Genomic DNA, 22,825 nt, shown 5'->3' with positions numbered 1-22,825 from the left:
CTTTATCTATCCATGAAGCCAGAGGACACACACCAATTAGCTAAACTGCAGGATTGTCTTACAGACATAAGGACATGGATGACCTCTAATTTCCTGCTTTTAAACTCAGATAAAACTGAAGTTATTGTACGTGGCCCCACAAATCTTAGAAACATGGTGTCTAACCAGATCCTTACTCTGGATGGCATTACCCTGACCTCTAGTAATACTTGAGAAATCTTGGAGTCATTTTTGATCAGGATATGTCATTCAAAGCGCATATTAAAAAAATATGTAAGACTGCTTTTTTGCATTTACGCAATATCTCAAAAATTAGAAAGGTCTTGTCTCAGAGTGATGCTGAAAAACTAATTCATACATTTATTTCCTCTAGGCTGGACTATTGTAATTCATTATTATCAGGTTGTCCTAAAAGTTCCCTGAAAAGCTTTCAGTTAATTCAAAATGATGCAGCTAGAGTACTGACGGGGACTAGAAGGAGAGAGCATATCTCACCCATATTGGCCTCTCTTCATTGGCTTCCTGTTAATTCTAGAATAGAATTTAAAATTCTTCTTCTTACTTATTACTTACTTAGATTGCTGGGGGGTTCCCATAATGCACTGAGTGTTTCTTTCTCTTTTTGCTCTGTATGCACCACTCTGCATTTAATCATTAGTGATTGATCTCTGCTCCCCTCCACAGCATGTCTTTTTCCTGGTTCTCTCCCTCATCCCCAACCAGTCCCAGCAGAAGACTGCCCCTCCCTGAGCCTGGTTCTGCTGGAGGTTTCTTCCTGTTAAAAGGGAGTTTTTCCTTCCCACTGTCGCCAAGTGCTTGCTCACAGGGGGTCGTTTTGACCATTGGGGTTTTTACGTAATTATTGTATGGCCTTGCCTTACAGTATAAAGCGCCTTGGGGCAACTGTTTGTTGTGATTTGGCGCTATATAAATAAAATTGATTGATTGATTGATTGAACGGAATGGAGAACGGTTATCACTTCTTACCTGCAACAAGACAAGAGTTCCAGTTAGTGACTTTAATCCGCACAAAAGTGGCTGACGATTGACATTTTTAAATGGCTTTGAGAGGGGTTAAGAAGCGGACTTGTCGCATCTGAAAGCAGTGAAGCAATGAACCAATGAAGCAACGGATCAGAGCACTGCTTCATTGTTTTGAGCATCAAAGTGGAGCCGTTACAGAAGTGGTTGATAACAGTCCCGCTGCAGGGTTTGCAAGCAACGTAAAGAAATGATCATTTTCCCAATAAAACACCCTCAAAAACAACGGCTGCTCTGAAGGACCCATAAGGGACTCTTTAAGCAAAAAGGCTGTTGATGTTGGTGGATTGAACCATTCCTTAATGATTCTCGAAAAGAACCGGTTCATGATACCTATCCCTCGTGCTCCCCCTGAAGAACTCTGGCGCCCCTCTGGGGGGGGGTGTTGGTGCCTCACAGTTTGAAAACCACTGGTCTAGTGGTTAAAGCATGTTAGGCTTGAGACCAGAGGATCCTCGGTTCAAATCCCAGCCTGACTGGAAAATCACTAAGGGCTCTGTAAAACGCTTTGAGCGTCTGATGCAGATGGAAATGCGCTATATAAATGCAGTCCATTTACCATTTATATATTTGATATGTGGTTTTCAGCTGATTTTCTCATCTGTTATTGCCACAAGAAATTTATTTTCATTAACTCTTTTAGTCTTTTTCAAGTTCAGATTTTTTTCTCACCACAATTGGTGCTGCACTTACTGCAGTTTATTGTCTAAAATAGCCCCAGATCGCATATCAGAGCTTCTAGAATTCCAAAATCTTAACACACAATATTTATTTTAAATTTCCGTTTCAATTAAGCCTTTATTGTCATTGTGTATTGGATACAACAAAATTGCATGTGTCCTTTGATTCTATACACAACTAATGTAAAGAGTGTAAAGTACTATATAGAATAAAATCTCAGTCTTTTACATTAAATGCTGGAAATCTTTGTTTACCCCCTGCCGATCTGCCACTCAGCTCTTTAGCCAAAACCCACAATCTACTGTAAAACACAACACTCATAAATGCTTGGGCAATGGAAGGTAATTTTTCATGAGAACCAAGAGCATTACATCAATACCTTCTTCAACAGATACAAATATTGTAATTGTCTGGAACCATGAGCTCCGTGTCATGTATAAAACCAAATCTTGTGCTGATGTAAAGTAGCTTTTAATTATGTGCCTATATTTTATTAAAACAAATGGGTAATTGTAGACAACACTAGATGTGTATGTTCTAGATATATGACTCACTCTCGTCTTCGTCTGAGCGCAAACCATCAAATAAGACCGTGCCAAAGGTTAGATCATGTGGTCATGCCTCCAATAGAGACTCCAAACTTCTGTCTCTTGTCCTTATGACACTTGTGGCACCACGTTTTCTGCGTGACCTGTCTTGTTTATACAGCGTGTGTTTTAGAAGAAAAAAATGCCACACTTATATAACAGACTGCTCTTTCCCTGTCTCCTCTACGCACCCTTCCCCTGTACTCTCCTGCCAGACAATGTCTATCTCTGTCTGCTGCTCTCTCTTCCTGCCCTTTCCATGTCCCCTCATTATGGACACAGTCTCCCTGCCAGCTATTTTCTTGTCTTCATTGAGCTACAGTCACCCCACTGCCCTCCACTTGTCCTCTCCACTCACAGAAAGGACAGTGTGGCTGAGCCCAGGCTGTGGATCTTGATATAAGAACTTGAGGTGGGCGGATCGATCCTGATATCGATAATATCGATACCAACGCTGGTATTGATATTGAACGATCCTCATGCAAAAAGATCGATACTCAAGCTTTTTTTCTCTCCCGCACGCACTGACTGCTGCGCACGCAGATTCATCAAAGTCTACTCTCTGTAAGAGCAGCGCTGTGCTGTGTCACACAACACGGAACAGTGCACCCTTGTATTGTGGTTTGTCAGCCTTCTACCTCAGGAGATTTTGTTGATTGTGATAATAAAGTATTTTGTTGTCACCTACAATGTTTGGTGAAATTCTATCCTAGATCTTTTGGATCCTTTGCATCTATGAAGCTTAAATATGAAAAAGTATTGGTATCGGTATCGATATCGGCGATACTGGGCCTGTATTTACTTGGTATTGGATCAATACCAAAATTCCCGGTATCGCCCACCTCTAATAAGAACACTGGAGATATGGTGGAATGGCGTCTGGTCTGATGTCATGTATCAAATGTATCAGCTGGCCACTAGAGGGCACTTGGGTGCCACCCCCTCAAAATATTGAGAAAGGAAATATACTACAAGATCACTAATAAAAAAGAAATACGTATGGTTTGCTCAGAGTCAGAGTGTGCAAGCGCCTGTCAGTGTCAGTGTGCGTTTAAATGTGTTCCAACATGTCATTTCAGTGTTTTCACTTAATTCAATTAGAATTTTTTTTGTCTAATTTTACTGGACAATGGACAAATCACTCACACCCAGTGCAGAAGTTTCACTCACCATCGCTCTGGTCGTAATACCTGGAAAAATTATTGGTACGCCGACAGCTACTTTTGTCTTATTTTGTTTGTGTGTTTTTGCAGTCATCACATGACATCATTCAAATTAAATATCAGCCCGAAGCATTCTTTGGAAAGTGTGCTGAGAGCATGCATCAAGGTTTTGTCTTGAAATGTTTTGCTGGCTCAAGGAACCTCTGGCTAAAAACCTTTTATTGTGTGTTTTGTTTGTACTTCTGCCGTGTTGTGGTTATTTGCAGCATCCATGTTTTTGTGTGAGTTAGCAGCAGACATGTCATCAAATTAAACTGTTGGATTTGCTGTAGGTTATATTTGTGTTCTTTGTGTTTGCAGCATGTTCTTTGATGCAGCTACCTGTTGTAGAACTGATGCAGGTGGTTGTTTGTAGTGTTTTGTGTTGTGGTCTCTTTTGGAGAAAGTATTGGAAGATCTACTAGAATACTTTATCATTGACATCTACAACAGAGTCAACATAGAAACCTGAGCAGTAAGGTGTTCTGATGTCATTTACCAAGACAGAGAAGCTCTCACACTGACCAGACACATGATATTTGGTATCTTTGCCATTCTATGCTCCACACCACCCAAAATTTAGGGGTGCTGGAAAAAATCGATTCACGTCCGAATCGCGATTCTTATTTTAACAATTCTGAATCAATCCAAAATGTCCAAGAATCGATTTTTAAAAAGCATTTTTTTAAACATTTTCTTTCTTACTCGCTGCGTGTACTGTTTGTCAGGCAACGGCTTCCATACTACAGCGACCCGCAAGGGGAGGGTCCGGCGTGCTTCAAACATTCATGAGCTGTAGCTTAGCATGGCGGGCGAAGAGCTAATTCAGCCAGCGCCGTCTTTGCTGAAGGCAAATGTTTGAGCGCATTTTGGATTTTATTATTTGCTGCGTAAGAAGGAGCTTGACATGAGTTATGCGGTGTGCAAAATCTGCAAAATGAAAGTCAAGTACTTCGGAAACACTTCAACTCCGCAAGCCCACATGCTACGCTATGACCCGGAGCTAAAAGGAGTGGAGCAGCGGTCTCTGCCGACTACTGACCAGCGCTTCGCTAAACTGCCAGCCAACTCTGAATGAGCAAAGCAGATAAGTAAATTTACATCTAGAGTCACTTGATTAACCTTGTAAAGCTGCATTTTCTTAAACATAAGCATTTTTTAAGTAATATAACTATTTCTCAGAGCTGTTTGAATCTGAATCGAATCGTCACCCCAAGAATCGGAATCGAATTGAATCGTGAGTTGTTGTACGATTCACATCACTACCAAAATTAGTCTCACAGAATAGAATAGAGCCTTTATTGTCATTGTACATGCATATACACATACAACGAAATTTGTCCTCTGCATTTAGCTCATGCTAATTACAGTTAAAACACAATCCAGCCACTAGGAGCAGTGAGCAGCCACAGTCCGGCACCTGGGGACCAAATCCAGATGTAGAGACGCTGCCTTTGTCAGGGGCAGAGAAAGGAGCAGACCTTAAATAAGCATGTTTTTGATTGTGGGAGGAAACCGGAGTGCCCGGAGGAAACCCACAGAGACACGAGGAGAACATCCAAACTACACACAGAAAGGGCGGGCAGCAAACCCACAACCTTCTTGCTATAAGGCACTAGTGTAACCACTAAATAATTTCCTTCGGGATTAATAAAGTTGGGCATAATTTTTTCACTCCATCCATCCATCCATCCATAAATTTTTGTTTCCACACAATGACTAAAGAACACCTCATGATTGTAACCACTTCTTTTGGGTGCATTGCGGAAGGGTAGAGGAAGTATCCTTATGAAAATGGGGTCAATACACCACAAAATGGCAATCTTTGACTGTACAAATACATATATACCATCTTTAAAGCACCAGTCTTTCCCCGATAGATATAATTTCCAGACTTCGTTATCACCTCTGCTATAAAACCATACACCAATATAACATACACACTAGTACATATGCCATACTTTGCATTGCACCTTTTTAAGTTTAATTAAACTAGAATTAAAATAACCATTATGTTTCATCAATTTGGGAGCTCATCGGGACAGAGGAGTTTGGTGATGTGGATATCTTTGCAGGAGAATGAAGGTCCACATCTTGAGAGTTCGGGTGTTTCCCGTCTTACTGTATAATTTGGAGACTTGGACACTGACCGGTGACCTAAGGTGAAAACTAGATATCATTGTACTTGATCTCTTTGATGGATTCCGCTGTACCTCTGGAATGAGTTTGTGTCAAACTAGTAGTTATTTAGAGAGATTTAGATCAATCAATCAATCAATCAATTTTATTTATATAGCGCCAAATCACAACAAACAGCTGCCCCAAGGCGCCTCATATTGCAAGGCAAGGCCATACAATAATTACGTAAAAACCCCAATGGTCAAAACGACCCCCTGTGAGCAAGCACTTGGTGACAGTGGGAAGGAAACCCCCCCCCCCCCCCAACAGGAAGAAACCCCCAGCAGAACCAGGCCCACGGAGGGGCAGTCCTCCGCTGGGACTGGTTGGGGCTGAGGGAGAGAACCAGGAAAAAGACATGCTGTGGAGGGGAGCAGAGATCAATCACTAATGATTAAATGCAGAGTGGTGCATACAGAGCAAAAAGAGAAAGAAACACTCAGTGCATCATGGGAACCCCCCAGCAGTCTAAGTCTATAGCAGCATAACTAAGGGATGGTTCAGGGTCACCCGATCCAGCCCTAACTATAAGCTTTAGCAAAAAGGAAAGTTTTAAGCCTAATCTTAAAAGTAGAGAGGGTGTCTGTCTCCCTGATCCGAATTGGGAGCTGGTTCCACAGGAGAGGAGCCTGAAAGCTGAAGACTCTGCCTCCCATTCTACTCTTACAAACCCTAGGAACTACAAGTAAGCCTGCAGTCTGAGAGCGAAGCGCTCTATTGGGGTGATATGGTACTATGAGGTCCCTAAGATAAGATGGGACCTGATTATTCAAAACCTTTTTTTATTTATTTCATTCATTTAAAAGAAAAACAGAAAAGCAAAAAACAAAACACCACAATACCAGAATGAAAAGGAGCAGAAAGAAGAACAAGTCTTATGATTTCTGCCCCTTTTAACAATACAATCTTTCAATATACAGCATCATAGTCAACATTATTTAACAGATTGCATTTCTTTAACTTGTCACATACCACTGACTCATTTCCTAATTATGACCATGAATTAATAGATTACATCACTGACAGGTTACATTTAAACTTAAGACACTCCAAACATTATTAACAGTTTACTTTTTTTTTTTTTGACTTTCTTGCAGCCCACTGACTTACTTCATAGTTTCATACTTACTTAATACATCTAATGTAATATGTTTTTTAAATAATTTAAGTGACCTTAATTCTTTAATTTCTTTATTAAGATTGTTCCATAATTTGACACCATTTACTGCAATACTCCTTTCCTTTACTTTGGTTCTAAATCTTGTTTTTTTAAAGACTTCTATTCCTTTCAATTTATAACTACTTACTCTTTTTTCAAACATATTTTGAATGTTTGTTGGTAAAGTATTTTTATTAACTTGGTACATCGTTTGTAATATTTTCAAATCGACTAAATCATGAAATTTAAGTACCCTATACTTAATAAACAATGGATTAGATGGATCTCTAAAACCACTGTTACTAATCACTTAATAAGTAAGAATCACCTTATAAGTAAGAAGAAGAATTTTAAATTCTATTCTAGAATTAACAGGAAGCCAATGAAGAGAGGCCAATATGGGTAACATTTTAGAGATATTGCGTAAATGCAAAAAAGCAGTCTTACATATTTGTTTAATATGCGCTTTCAATGACATATCCTGATCAAATGACTCCAAGATATCTCACAGTATTACTACAGGTCAGGGTAATGCCATCCAGAGTAAGGATCTGGTTACACACCATGTTTCTAAGATTTGTGGGGCCAAGTACAATAACTTCAGTTTTATCTGAGTTTAAAAGCAGGAAATTAGAGGTCATCCATGTCCTTATGTCTGTAAGACAATCCTGCAGTTTAGCTAATTGGTGTGTGTCCTCTGGCTTCATGGATAGATAAAGCTGGGTATCATCTGCGTAACAATGAAAATTTAAGCAATGCTGTCTAATAATACTGCCTAAGGGAAGCACGTATAAAGTGAATAAAATTGGTCCTAGCACAGAACCTTGTGGAACTCCATAATTAACCTTAGTCTGTGAAGAAGATTCCCCATTTACATGAACAAATTGTAATCTATTAGATAAATATGATTCAAACCACTGCAGCGCAGTGCCTTTAATACCTATGGCATGCTCTAATCTCTGTAATAAAATTTTATGGTCAACAGTATCAAAAGCAGCACTGAGGTCTAACAGAACAAGCACAGAGATGAGTCCACTGTCTGAGGCCATAAGAAGATCATTTGTAACCTTCACTAATGCTGTTTCTGTACTATGATGAATTCTAAAACCTGACTGAAACTCTTCAAATAGACCATTCCTCTGCAGATGATCAGTTAGCTGTTTTACAACTACCCTTTCAAGAATTTTTGAGAGAAAAGGAAGGTTGGAGATTGGCTTATAATTAGCTAAGATAGCTGGGTCAAGTGATGGCTTTTTAAGTAATGGTTTAATTACTGCCACCTTAAAAGCCTGTGGTACATAGCCAGCTATTAAAGATAGATTGAACATATTTAAGATCGAAGCATTAAATAATGATAGGGCTTCCTTGAGCAGCCTGGTAGGAATGGGGTCTAATAGACATGTTGATGGTTTGGATGAAGTAACTAATGAAAATAACTCAGACAGAACAATCTGAGAGAAAGAGTCTAACCAAATACCGGCATCACTGAAAGCAGCCAAAGATAACGATACGTCTTTGGGATGGTTATGAGTAATTTTTTCTCTAATAGTTAAAATTTTATTAGCAAAGAAAGTCATGAAGTCATTACTAGTTAAAGTTAAAGGAATACGCGGCTCAATAGAGCTCTGACTCTTTGTCAGCCTGGCTACAGTGCTGAAAAGAAACCTGGGGTTGTTCTTATTTTCTTCAATTAGTGATGAGTAGTAAGATGTCCTAGCTTTACGGAGGGCTTTTTTTTTATAGAGCAACAGACTCTTTTTCCAGGCTAAGTGAAGATCTTCTAAATTAGTGAGACGCCATTTCCTCTCCAACTTACGGGTTATCTGCTTTAAGCTGCGAGTTTGTGAGTTATACCACGGAGTCAGGCACTTCTGATTTAAAGCTCTCTTTTTCAGAGGAGCTACAGCATCCAAAGTTGTCTTCAATGAGGATGTAAAACTATTGACGAGATACTCTATCTCACTGTCTCACTAGTTTAGGTAGATGAGGAGTATCACACTTGCATTGTGAGGGAACATTAGCTACAACATTTTTGCCATGTAGCGCATTTGTCCAGGCATGATCCAGTGTTGAGGATGCTGTTGGACAAGGACAAAACAATGCCCATGTCTCACGTAGCTACAGTAGATAGTAGATGTTTTGCTGGAGAAGGGCGATAAGATAAGATAAACCTTATTGATCCCACAGCAGGGAAAATCACTTGTTGCGGCAACAAGAGTCATACAGCAGTAAAGAAAAACAGAAATATTTGTAATAAAGAAAGGTGACCAAAGTATACTGAGATGGTTGCTGGTGGGAGCATAAATACAGATGTGAACAGATTATGTGAAAAACAGAATATAGAGAGTATAAGTATGTATAGATATGGTAAAATTATTGCACAGGATAAATTGCACAGTTCTGCATGTAATAAAGCACAAAAGGTGAGGGTAGATGTAGTTGATAGCGCAAGGGCAGCAGGTGATTATTGAGCAACAAACATTTTGAGGTATTCTACAGTCTGACTGCAGGATGGACCAAGGATGGTGTGGCAGATGCGACCCCAGTGTACTGTATGCTCCCATACCTAAAATCGTAAATATTTGATTTTACCCAAACATGGATGAGATATTTGGGTGTGACCTGCTCTACTGTTCTAGTTATGATATTAGTTTTAAAATTCTAACTAATCTGTCTTTCAAAGAGAGGTTTATGCAGTTGAAACACATCAAGATTTGAACGGACGTGCAGTATGCATGTGCAATAATGGCAACTTGAAATTGTGTTTGGTTTCTCCAGTAACAGATCAGGGTACTTAACCCTGAGCACTCAGTATTATGTCTGTGCCATTAATGGACACATACACTACCATCTAGCTTTCCATCGTTCCCCCTGCAGTCTTCTTTCCTTCCATTAGTCTCACACTGACACATTCACACTGCAGGACACATCTGGCTCAATGCTCTTCTTCTGTCTTTATCTTTCTAAATATAGGTTTATGATGGAGCTGGGGGTCGTAATACTATTTTGGAACATTTTGCACAGTTTCCTGCCACATGCTTTATATTTCAATCAAAAGTTTTTCTTCATAAAAAGTGTTGCTTTGTGTTGCAGGTCAAAATGTTTCCACCGAAAACGGTGACAGAAGAGACATGAGAAGAAAGCATCATGCATCATGATAGTCACCCAACTGAGGGCTAATCCCAGCATTCCACATCTGTCAAGTTACATTGCGTTTTCATCTCCCCGCCCACTTTATTTATGCCACATTCTTTCAGCTACATGGAGCTTTTCATATTTGTTGGGCAGCATGTGATGTGTGAAGGAAGGGGAGGGGCGTTTCTACTGAAGATGATCAACGCAGCTTGTGATCAGATGGAACACTTTAAGCATGCCGCTCTGAAAGTGTCAGATATGGATGAAAGGCAGCCATGCACAAAGCTCATACTGTCTGCTAATAAAGAATAACTCTATTTAAAGTTTCATAGATGAACTCAGGGTTTAATTATGTTTAATTATGTTGTGAGCAATTATTCCTATTGGCAAATAAAAGCGTTCATATAAATGTTGGCTCTCTCAAGCAGCACAGATTATTATGAACAGGTCATTTCTAGGAGGCAAAGCTGACTGCAGGGGTCCTCGAATTTACCCCCCCCCCCAGGGTGATGTGTGTTCCTGAGTGCCTGCATACTCACGTTAGTCGTACATCTCCTGCAGTCGACTTTGCTTCTCTTTAGGGAATTAAGTTCCATCAGCATGCTCGAGGGAATGCGTTCCAATGTGCAAATATGGTATACTGATCTATTTTTTGAACAGTTTGTGCTTTGATATAGCAGAATATACACAATGGGGTGGCTTTTTTTTCTTCCCTTCTCTTTAGGGAATTAAGTTCCATCAGCATGGCGGAAGAAAAAAAAGCCACCCCATTGTGTATATTCTGCTATATCAAAGCACAAACTGTTCAAAAAATAGATCAGTATACCATATTTGCACATTGGAACGCATTCCCTCGAGCATCCACCCACCTCCTTTTTAATGAAAGCTGGTTAAACACACAGCCTAAATTAAATAATTTTTATTAAAGTTGATTAAACACCCCCTAAATTAAATGTATATATTTTTTATTAAAGTTGATTAACACCCCCCCCCCCCGAAATATATTATACAAATAATGGATGGTAAGGAGTCCAACACAGAGAAATATTGGATGAAGAAAAATTATATTGAACGAGGCCTCGTCCAATATAACTTTTCTTCATGCAGTATTTCTCTATGTTAGACGACTTGCCATCCATCAATTATGTTCTCCACCCCCCTCCCAAATTAAGCAAACAACAGAGTCAAGTACATTAGATCAATTTATTTTGTTGTGAACAGCATATGAATGATTCTGATGCGATGAATGCTTCTAAAACATCAGTAGCGTGCTTGTCTACCTTCTTTGTGTTTCTGGCATCCTTGGAGTTCAATATTTCCACCAGTTCCTCCTCTGTGAACTCAGCAAACCTCGCTGGCAGACGATTTTCTGCTGTTGTTGACATGTTTGTTGCCATTTTTTCAACCAGCGTCTGTCAGCTAGTTCCTGACGTTCGTATGCCACGCTCTGATTGGCTAGCTGTTGGCAGTAAGCTCTAACGCTATTGGTCAGTGGGAACCGATCCAATATAACTTTTGGTCCTGGCCTTTTTGGATCCTTTTGGAGCCAACATAACTTTCTGGTTGCCAAGCATGCCAAAATACAGGTAAATGATGGACAGAAATTTTATTGTAATTCATTATTATCAGGTTGTCCTAAAAGTTCCCTGAAAAGCCTTCAGTTAATTCAAAATGCTGCAGCTAGAGTACTGACGGGGACTAGAAGGAGAGAGCATATCTCACCCATATTGGCCTCTCTTCATTGGCTTCCTGTTAATTCTAGAATAGAATTTAAAATTCTTCTTCTTACTTATAAGGTTTTGAATAGTCAGGTCCCTTCTTATCTTAGGGACCTCATAGTACCATATCACCCCAATAGAGTGCTTCGCTCTCAGACTGCAGGCTTACTTATAGTTCCTAGGGTTTGTAAGAGTAGAATGGGAGGCAGAGCCTTCAGCTTTCAGGCTCCTCTCCTGTGGAACCAGCTCCCAATTCAGATCAGGGAGACAGACACCCTCTCTACTTTTAAGATTAGGCTTAAAACTTTCCTTTTTGCTAAAGCTTATAGTTAGGGCTGGATCAGGTGACCCTGAACCATCCCTTAGTTATGCTGCTATAGACTTAGACTGCTGGGGGGTTCCCATAATGCATTGAGTGTTTCTTTCTCTTTTTGCTCTGTATGCACCACTCTGCATTTAATCATTAGGGATTGATCTCTGCTCCCCTCCACAGCATGTCTTTTTCCCGGTTCTCTCCCTCAGCCCCAACCAGTCCCAGCAGAAGACTGCCCCTCCCTGAGCCTGGTTCTGCTGGAGGTTTCTTCCTGTTAAAAGGGAGTTTTTCCTTCCCACTGTCGCCAAGTGCTTGCTCACAGGGGGTCGTTTTGACCGTTGGGGTTTTTCCGTAATTATTGTATGGCTTTGCCTTACAATATAAAGCGCCTTGGGGCAACTGTTTGTTGTGATTTGGCGCTATATAATAAAATTGATTTGATTTGATTTAGAAAGGCTAATCTGTGATTGGCTATTGCAAACTGAGTGGAGAACACACACACACACACACATATATATATATATATATATATATATATATATATATATATATATATATATATATATATATTTCTAATGTCAGAATCAGAAGAAGTTTATTGCCATTGCCAATGAACAGGATTCACAGACTAGGAATATGCTTCGATATAATGGTGCAACATTAAACAGAGAGCAATATAAAATGCTAAGATAAAATATACAATATGTGCCAAAATAAGACAAAATGTAAGATAAAAAGTGACATATGAAATATGAAAGGCTGTGTGCAACAGAAAAACAGAAAGAAAGAGGAACAGAAAAAACAGTGCAGTGGGAGGAGTGCAATTAAAACCAAAGTACATTGTCTAAAGTGACCCGTGATAAAATGATAAAGTGACAGAGTTAAGGTTAAGGTGACTGAGTTATGAAGTGTTCATGAGTTTAACGGCAGAGGGAAAGAAACTTCTTATGGCGGGAGGTTCTGTTCCGGATGGACCGTAGCCTCCTGCCCGAGGGGAGTGGTTTGAATAGACTGTGTGCAGGGTGAGAAGGGTCAGCTGTGATCCGACCTGCTCGGCCCAGAGTCCTGGAGACGTGCAGGTCGTGGAGAGATGGAAGGCTACAGCCGATCACCTTCTCAGCAGAGGCCACAATGCGCTGCAGTCTGTGTCTGTCCCTGGCTGAGGCCCCGTCATACCACACCGTGATGGAGGAGCAGAGGATGGACTCGATGATGGCCGTGTAGAACTGCACCATCAGCTGGACAGGCAGCTTGGCCTTCTTCAGCTGCCGCAGGAAGTACATCCTCTGCTGGGCCTTCTTGATGAGCGAGCTGATGGTTGACTCCCACTTGAGGTCCTGGGTGATGGTGGTGCCGAGGAAGCGGTGACGGTCCACAGTGGTGATTGGGCTATTGGTGAGGGCGAGGGAGGGCGGGGGGGCTGTGGCTTTCCTGAAGTCCACGATCATCTCCACTGTTTTCTGGGTGTTGAGCTCCAAGTTGTTGCTGCTACACCAGGTCACCAGCCGGTCCACCTCCCTCCTGTAGGCAGACTCATCCCCATCTGAAATGAGTCCGATGAGGGTGGACTCGTCCGCAAACTTGATGAGCTTTACGGAGTCATGGCTGGAGGTGCAGCAGTTAGTGTACAGGGAGAAGAGCAGAGGGGAAAGGACACAGCCCTGTGGAGATCCTGTGCTGAGAGACCGAGTGTTCGAGACATTCTTTCCCAGCCTCACATGCTGACTCCGGTCAGTCAGGAAGTCTGTGATCCACCTGCAGGTGGAGTCGGGCACGTGGAGCAGAGAAAGCTTGTCCTGGAGCAAAGCCAGAAGGATGGTGTTGAATGCAGAGCTGAAGTCCACAAACAGGATCCTAGCGTAGGTTCCTGGGGAGTCCAGATGCTGCAGGATGGAGTGAAGGGCCAGGTTTATGGCGTTGTCTACAGACCTGTTGGCTCTGTAGGCAAACTGCAGGGGGTCCAGGAGGGGGTTGGTGATGGACTTCAGGTGGGATAAAACCAGGCGTTCGAAGGTCTTCATGACTACGTGAGAGCCACAGGCCTGTAGTCATTAAATCCAGTGATACGTGGGTTCTTGGGGACTGGAACTATAATGGAGGACTTGAAGCAGACTGAAACATGGCATGACTGCAGGGAGGTGTTGAAAATCCCAGTGAAGACTGGGGCCAGCTCATCAGCACAGTGTCTCAGGGTGGCAGGAGAGACACAGTCTGGGTCCGGGGCCTTACGTGGATTCAACCTTTTGAAGTTTCTTCTCACGTCCTCCTCTTGGACGGAGAGGGCAACAGGGGGAGGGCAGCGGTGAGAGGGGGGAGGTCCATGGTGTTTGAATATCCAGTTGTGTGGGGGGTGGGGAGGTGTGAGTCCTTGTCTTCAAAGCGTGAGTAGAAGACGTTCAGGTCGTTGGCCAGCTTCAGGTCGTCAACAGAACGAGGTGCTTTGGGCATGTAGTTGGTGATCTCTTTCAACCCCCTCCACACAGAGGCCGAGTCGTTGGCAGAGAACTTTTGCTGCAGACGTGAACTGTACATGGATTTAGCCTTTGCCACCTCCTTGCTAAATCTGTACTTTGCACCTCTATAGCTGTCTCTGTCTCCTTCTCTGAAAGCCACCTCTTTCTGCTGCCGGAGCTGCCGGAGTTTAGGTGTGAACCAGGGCTTGTCATTGTTATATTTCATCCCGGTGCGCTGTGGGATGATGCTGTCTTCACACAAATTAATATATGACATCACAGTGTCCGTGTAGTCATCTAGACTGTCTGTTGAAGCCTCAAACATATCCCAATCCGTAGTGCCCAAGCACGCGCGTAGCTCCTCTACAGCTTCATTGCTCCACACTTTAGATGTCCTCACAACAGGTTTAGAGAGTTTTAGTCTTTGTCTGTATGCGGGGATCAAGTGGACCATCACGTGATCTGAGAGTCCCAAAGCTGCACGGGCCCCCTGCTTGGTACGCACCACTCACTGTCGTGTAACAATGATCTAACGTGCTCCCTTCTCTGGTCGGGCATTTAACAAACTGTTTGTATTTTGGTAATTCCTGACTGAGATTCCCTTTGTTAAAATCATCGAGAATTATAACAAGAGAGTCCGAAAAGTCTCTCTCCACGCTCATAATCGGATCTGCGAGTGCGCGCTCGGCCTCGTGCACGTCCGCGCTCGGTGGAATATACACAGAGCAAAGTATGAAAGAGTTAAACTCACGTGGAGAGTAGAACGGTCTGCAGTTTATGAGGAGATATTCCAGAGAGGGCAGCAGTGTTGGGAGATCACAATCATATCGGAGCACCAGGCGTTGTTGATATAGAAGCAGAGTCCTCCACCTCTAGTTTTTCCACCAGAGAGTGCTCGGTCTCTGTCTGCGCGGAGGAGTTGGAATCCCTCTAGTTGGAGCGCACAGTCCGGTGTCTGTCTATGTCTGCGATGGCTGATCAGCCCAATGCGCGAAGCATAATCGCACTGACAAACACTGCAGACAAACTGTGAATCTTGTGGGGCAGTAGGAGCAGCATGGCGATGTTGACGCTGTTCGCTCAGCCTGGTAGTCCTTGCTTCCTCAAACAGCTTGCATCCCTTGTCGCAGGACCTGCACCATTGAGCATGGTCTTTGGTGATCTTCTCAAAGGACCCAGGGTCGATCCTGTAGCCCTTCAGAGAGGCTTTAAGTGCATCTTTGTAGCACTTGCTCTGTCTGCCCTGAAATCTCTTTCCAGTTGATGGCTCACCAAACATGAGTGTTCTTGGGATCCTTTCAGGACCCATACGCACTACATGTCCGGCCCAGCATAGCTGGGCACGTGTAACCACCGACTCTACACTTGGAATTTTTCAGCGTTCTAAAACTGTAGTGTTAGGAACGTTGTCCAGCAGGTCAAGTTGCAGATCTTATGAAGGCAACGTTGATGGAACTGCTCTAACATTTTGATGTGACGTCAATATTGGGTCCATGTTTCACAGCCATAGAGAAGAGTACTCAGTACCACAGTCCTGTACACCTGGACATTTGTACTTAACCATATGCCATGGTCAGACCAGAGGTGGTGTTGCACTCCCTTCATGAAATACTTAATGAATTTTGTGATGACTGGCCATGCTAGCTGCATTAGCACATAACTTGCTCAGAAATCAACCCTTTATGCTTCTTTAGGAACATATAATCAATTCTTCTCATTTATATTCACTGGGTAACATCAGGCCTGCTTGTTCTTTTAATAAAAGTTTGAATGCTGCAGTTGTAATGTTACATATTTGTGTACCTCTAACAACTGAATAGCTATAGCAGCTAGCATTTAGGCCCAAAGCCTGAGCTGCTAAAAGAGGCAGAGCCAGGAAAATTTTAACAATTTTACTTATTTTAAATAGGTTGTTTTTAGTGTTGGAGGAGCATATACACTTTAATGAATGTACTTCTAGTTGACTGAACGTGACCTGTGATTGGGTTGGTTTTGCTTACCCTTGTTTTGAAGTTTAAGCCAAATTAAAATAAAACAAAACAAAACAAACAAACAAACAAACAGTAAAAAAAAACAACACTATTTTTGATCTGTTTTTTTTTTTTCAAATGAGGATTTGTTACCTTTACATACTTTAGGACATTATGCATTGATTTCAGTTTAAATCTGAACGATTGCTCAGACTCAGACTGCTCAATTTTAGAAGTTTATTAAAATGTCTGTAAGTGAAACATACTTTAGGGCTGGATGTCAATCATATCCTCTGGTATGACAGCAGATTACTTTTTTAACATGTGAAGCTTATGACAGCCATGCCTTCAAAGACATTATTGTCATTTTCCATCATCCATTTCTGTGATTGGTCTTAACTGGACACTAAATGCACTTTATTCAACACAACACTTACTCTTGGGACTCTTATAAAAACATTGAGAAAACACTGAAATAAATCGCCTTTGACTATTTTCTTACAAAATAAAATATTACCAAAGAAAAATATATCCTTAGTATTTGTAATTGTGATGTGCTTTGATACATCTTTATGTAGAGCATGTGTGAGGAACAAGAGTGTAGTTTGGTGGCCAAGAGAAGTCACAAGACTTCCAAATTATGACAACACTAGCAAATCGAGGAAAAACTTGCTAAAACAGAGAACTCAAATATAATGTCCAGTCATGCAGCAGTTACATTTTATAATGTGTATTCTGAAATTCACATAATTGCACACAAAAACACACATGCATTGAAAACCCTCCACAAAACAACAGAAATACAAGCAACAGAATAAGAGGTTTCTGCCCGTAGGCCCTCTAAGGACAAACTGCTCGATGCATCGCAAATAAAATAAGTTCCTTCGGCTTCTCCCTTGTTTCACATTGGGTTGCCATAGCAGATTCAAGGTAGATCTGGCAGAAGTTTTATACCAGATACCCTTACACATCACACTCTTAATCTAGCTGTATTTTTGCATTTATTTTATTTGTGATGGGGGAAAATCAAAACAGAGCTGTTGACCAGGAATGTGCTATGGTCCAAAGATAACTTGAGTGAATAAAGAAGCACATAGTGTGCACTAACCCATGGTGTCCTGGGCAAATCTCAATTTTATATATATATATATATATATATATATATATATATATATATATATATATATATATATATATATATATATACACACACTCTGATCTTTGACCTTTTAACCTCAAAACCAAACCGCTTTTTAGGGTCACTATGTGTAATGCATATACAAAGTTTGGTGACAATCAGTCCAGTACAACTGAAGTAATCTCACTCACAAGTGAAATGATGCATAACTGACTGACTGACACGTCATACATAGTGACATGTAGCTCACTGACTGTGCTGTGGGGAAAAAGCAGGATGCTATTGTGCGTTCAAATCTCTCCCACAATCTTTTCATTTGTTCCCAGAGATGTGGTCTGTCTCTCCACAAGAAATTCCATTGCACATATGATTAAAAATGACAAATCTTTACACTTTTCAACTTATCTTGCTACAAACGGGCAAACTGAACCAAAACAAAGTCTATGTGGATGGTTAAGTGACCTACTCATAATAAAGAAGCTGAAATTATTATTTTTTATTATTTTGGTAAGTGCATGAAGGAGTATTTTGGTACGATATTAAGTAGACTATTAATTTGAGAGACATATGAGCCGTCTCTTGTTGCTTTGAGTTTGGAAACACTAATTCATTGCGGATGTCTGTATTAGAGCTCACAAATCAAATCTAGCACACAAACAGCAGCGGTACAGAAATGCTGCATCCCGCTGATGACCACAGTCATGGCATCTCTTTGCATAAGTGCACTGTGTTTTGTTCTATTGACGTGTTTGAAGACAGAGATGCAGCGGCTGAATGGACAGATGGACAAAAAGGGGCCGAGGGCAGGAAATCTCCAAACAAGATCAGAGAAGGAATTAAAAATTTTAATGACTTATATCCATTAATTTTCATTTGTGTGTTGAGAAAACACACATTTGCTGACAGATCTGTCACTCTGTCATATTTCAGGAGGTGTTTGGTCAACTTCATCAAATCAGTCTCATCTTTTAAAGTGCATCTGGATTGACTGAAGCTCGGCTCTGCTTGTCCATATTTTTGAACTGTTATTCTCAACAATTCTGTTCATTTGTTTGATGGTGCCTGAAACATAATGTATGATAGATACATCAACAGACACTTTGTTTCCACTTGGGGAAGTGAAGCCGGATTAGAACCACTTACAGATATTGATTTATGACTTTGTTTTGCTACCAGGTCTGCATTTGGGTGATTGTATGGCGCGCCAAACATTATTTGAGTGAAATATGAAAAAGGGAAAACAGTGGTGTACTTGGTATTTAAAGCATTTATTTATTTATTTATTCATGAGAGTTTCACAAATGTGGGGAAAATTCTCTCACTCACTCACTCACTCACTTACTCATCTTCAACCACTTATCTGGGATTGGGCTGAGGGGGCGAGGAAATATTGATGTAACCAAATACACAAAAAGGAAGAAACTTCAGAGCTTACTAATATTTACAATGTGCAATATCTGCTCTTAATTGGAATAAGTGTGTATAGAAAATTAATGAATGAATATCTGTGTTTATCTGACCGGAACTGTAAAACCTGTGCCAATTCAACATGCAGATCCACCTTGGATTTGCTGTGTCGACCCCGAGTGCAAACAAGGGAGCAGCCGAAGGGACTTACATCTGACCGGAACTGTTGTCTAAGTCTCTTGTAGAGTGACTATTACTTGGTGTATTAAGGTAACAAACCACATTTTTTAAGGCTTTGTTGTACCACTAAGACACCAATGAGGAGAAAACAGCCTGTTTTGAGCCTATGATGAATTCTATGGTGGATTCTTATTCATTCATTTCTAAACTAATTCAAGTCCTACAGAAGTAGTATTTAGGGCCATTGGTGCTGGTTCCAGGATATCATAGTATGCAGGGCTGTGAAATGAAAATTGTGAAATCCGAGGAAAATTTGCAGGGGGTCCGGGATGTAGGCTCCCTGGATCCTGGATTTCAGGCCCACGGGGCCCCAGAAACCAAATGAATTTTGTACCCAATGATACATTTTCAGCATCTCCTGGAAAAAAACTCTCAAAAGAAGTGCATATTTAAATGATCCTAGATTCAACCTTTCATTTAAACTGTCAATGATAATGTTGAAATAACAGAATATGACATGGAAGTAGGACCTGGAATGATTTTCATTCCAGGTCCTACTTCATTCCAGGTCAAACTGTAAACCAAATTATGCATTAACTGTAGAATATTTTGAAAATCATGGTAAAATATCAATAATGTACAACCCCAATTCCAATGAAGTTGGGATGTTAAGTAAATTGTAAATAAAATCAGAATACAATGATTTGCAAATCCTCTTCAACCTATATTCAATTGAATACACCACAAAGACAAGATATTTAATGTTCAAACTAATAAACTTTATTGTTTTTGTGCAAATATTTGCTCATTTTTAAATGGATACCTGCAACACGTTTCAAAAAAGCTGGGACAGTGGTATGTTTACCACTGTGTTACATCACCTTTCCTTCTGACAACACTCAATAACCATTTTGGAACTGAGGACACTAATTGTTGAAGCTTTGTAGGTGGAATTCTTTCCCATTCTTGCTTGATGTACGACTTCAGTTGTTCAACAGTCCAGGGTCTCCGTTGTCGTATTTTGCGCTTCATAATGCGCCACACATTTTCAATGGGCGACAGGTCTGGACTGCAGGCAGGCCAGTCTAGTACCCACACTCTTTTACTATGAAGCCACGCTGCTGTAACACGTGCAGAATGTGGCTTAACATTGTCTTGCTGAAATAAGCAGGGACGTCCCTGAAAAAGATGTTGCTTGGATGGCAGCATGTGCTCCAAAACCTGGATGTACCATTCAGCATTGATGGTGTCATCACAAATGTGTAAGTTGTCCATGCCATGGGCACTAACACATCCCCATACCATCACAGATGCTGGCTTTTGAACTTTACGCTGGTAACAATCTGGATGGTCTTTTTCCTCTTTTGTTCGGAGGACACGACGTCCATGATTTCCAAAAACAATTTGAAATGTGGACTCATCAGACCACAGCACACTTTTCCCCTTTTGTGCCTGTCCATTTCAAATTAACTTGAGCCCAGCGAAGGCAGCGGCATATCTGGATGTTGCTGATGTATGGCACTTGTAGACGTTGCGACAAACTGTTAACTGAGAGTGGTTTTCTGAAGTGTTCCTGAGCCTTCACACAATGATGCCAGTTTTTAATGCAGTGCCGCCTGAGGGATTAAAGCTCACAGGCATTCAATGTTGGTTTTTGGCCTTGCTGTTTATGTGTAGAAAGTTCTCCAGATTCTCTGAATCTCTGAATATTATGGACTGTAGATGATGGAATCCCTAAATTCCTTGCAATTGAACGTTGAGAAACATTGTTCTTAAACTGTTGGACTATTTTTTCATGCAGTTGTTCACAAAGTGGTGATCCTCACCCCATCTTTGCTTGTGAATGGCTGAGCCTTTTGGGGATGCGCCTTTTATACTCAAGCATGACAATCACCTGTTTCTATTTAACCTGTTCACATGTGGAATGTTCCAAACAGGTGTTCTTTGAGCATTCATCAACTTTCCCAGTCTTTTGTTGCCCCTGTCCCAGCTTTTTTGAAACGTGTTGCAGGCATCCATTTCAAAATGAGCAAATATTTGCACAAAAAATGTCTATCAGTTTGAACATTAAATATCTTGTCTTTGTGGTGTATTCAATTGAATATAGGTTGAAGAGGATTTGCAAATTATTGTATTATGTTTTTATTTACATTTCACACAACGACCCAACTTCAGTGGAATTGGGGTTGTACCTTATAGTAAAAAAGTCACTTATATTCCATGTAAATTCCTGTAAATCCATTCAAAGCCACAATGTCTTTTTCCTATGAAAGAACGTCTGCATTAAAAAAAAAAATAAAAAAAATAAAAAAATCACATAATCTTGTCTGAAATCCTGTTTAATGTTTAATAAAAAAAAAATCTTGCCATGTTTCCTGATGGCACAAGATGCAGTTTGCTTTTCCTGTTTCTTTTCCCTTTCGGGTGTGTTCATGAAGACGACATGGATTTTGAGTCCTTATCAGACTTTTTCAAAGAGTCTTTCTCGCCATCTTCCATCTGTCCAATGTCACTTTGTGACACAGACATGTCGCAAAATTCTTCTTTTAAAAAATTGCTACCTATAAAAGTATGCAATGTCCACATGTTACTTTTAGCTTAAAAACATCGTCTTGGAGCAGGAAGCACACAACCTCACTGTAGCAACTAGCAACCAACCAGTCCCTCTTTACGATAACTATTATACTTGTAATAGCCATGCTCTGAGTGAGGCATTTTTCTCTGTGGAGTTCCGCGGATCCACGGACACTGATTTGTATCTGTTATACAGATCAGTGTCCATGGATTTATAAAACTTGCACAATGTCGTAAAAAAAGAACGCTTTGCGATAGGCATTTTAAAAAGTCAGTGATGATCACGATTACAGAATAAAACACTAACACCCCCCCCATGATGAAATGTGTGGAATTCCACGTTTTCACAGCCCTGAGCATGAAACTGATCAAGGTGGCTCCCCCTGGACAGGGCCACAGTCCACTGCAGGTTACTTCACCAGGTAAAACCAACTGACTGAAACAATGCAGATAAAGTGTCTTGTCCAAGGACATACACAGCTACATAAAAACAGGAATCAAACCCAGGTCTACATATTGGTAGCTCAACGCCAATCCACTATGCTGCTCGCCTGTAAGAAAGTGAACTTGTCCTTTTATACCTGCTTTAAAGACTCCCAGTGATGTACACTGTATTATCTTGCTGAAAAGCACTAGGGATGGAACAATACCCCATGTTCATGTCTGATACAATACCGATAATGGAACTTTTAGTTTCTGTTGATACCGATACCAATCCCGAAACTGTTTTTCTTTCTGAAAACAATTATTCTGTTCAGAAATACATTTGTCTGGATGTACTTTGCTAACCTAACCATCAAGCAAAACAGCAATTCAAACTGTGAAACAAATATTCTGCTATGCGGTAAGTGTGTCCAGTATCGTACTGATCTGAAATATCGAGCTGGTGCACCCCTAAAAAGTAGGATAATATGACCCCCTTTAATCCCATGTATTGATTAACTAAATATATATATTTAGTTAATATATTTGCCAGGAATGTAGGGAAAACAGAAAAACATTGCATGCACACATTCAACTTGTGCAGTTTGTGTGGGCAGTTTGTAATTTTCATGTAAGTTGAGTCATTTCTGACAATATGTTTGCAGA

General features: G+C 40.8%; 1 protein-coding gene across 1 annotated transcript in view; it reads left to right on the top strand.

Annotated features, from left to right (window-relative positions):
* Positions 1–22,825, top strand: part of fxyd6 (FXYD domain containing ion transport regulator 6) — a 49,229-nt gene that overhangs the window by 9,370 nt on the left and 17,034 nt on the right. The window lies entirely within an intron of this gene.

Source organism: Thalassophryne amazonica, chromosome 4 (assembly GCF_902500255.1).
Source record: "Thalassophryne amazonica chromosome 4, fThaAma1.1, whole genome shotgun sequence".
Lineage (NCBI taxonomy): Eukaryota > Metazoa > Chordata > Actinopteri > Batrachoidiformes > Batrachoididae > Thalassophryne > Thalassophryne amazonica.
This window is presented reverse-complemented; position numbering and strand designations above follow the sequence as displayed.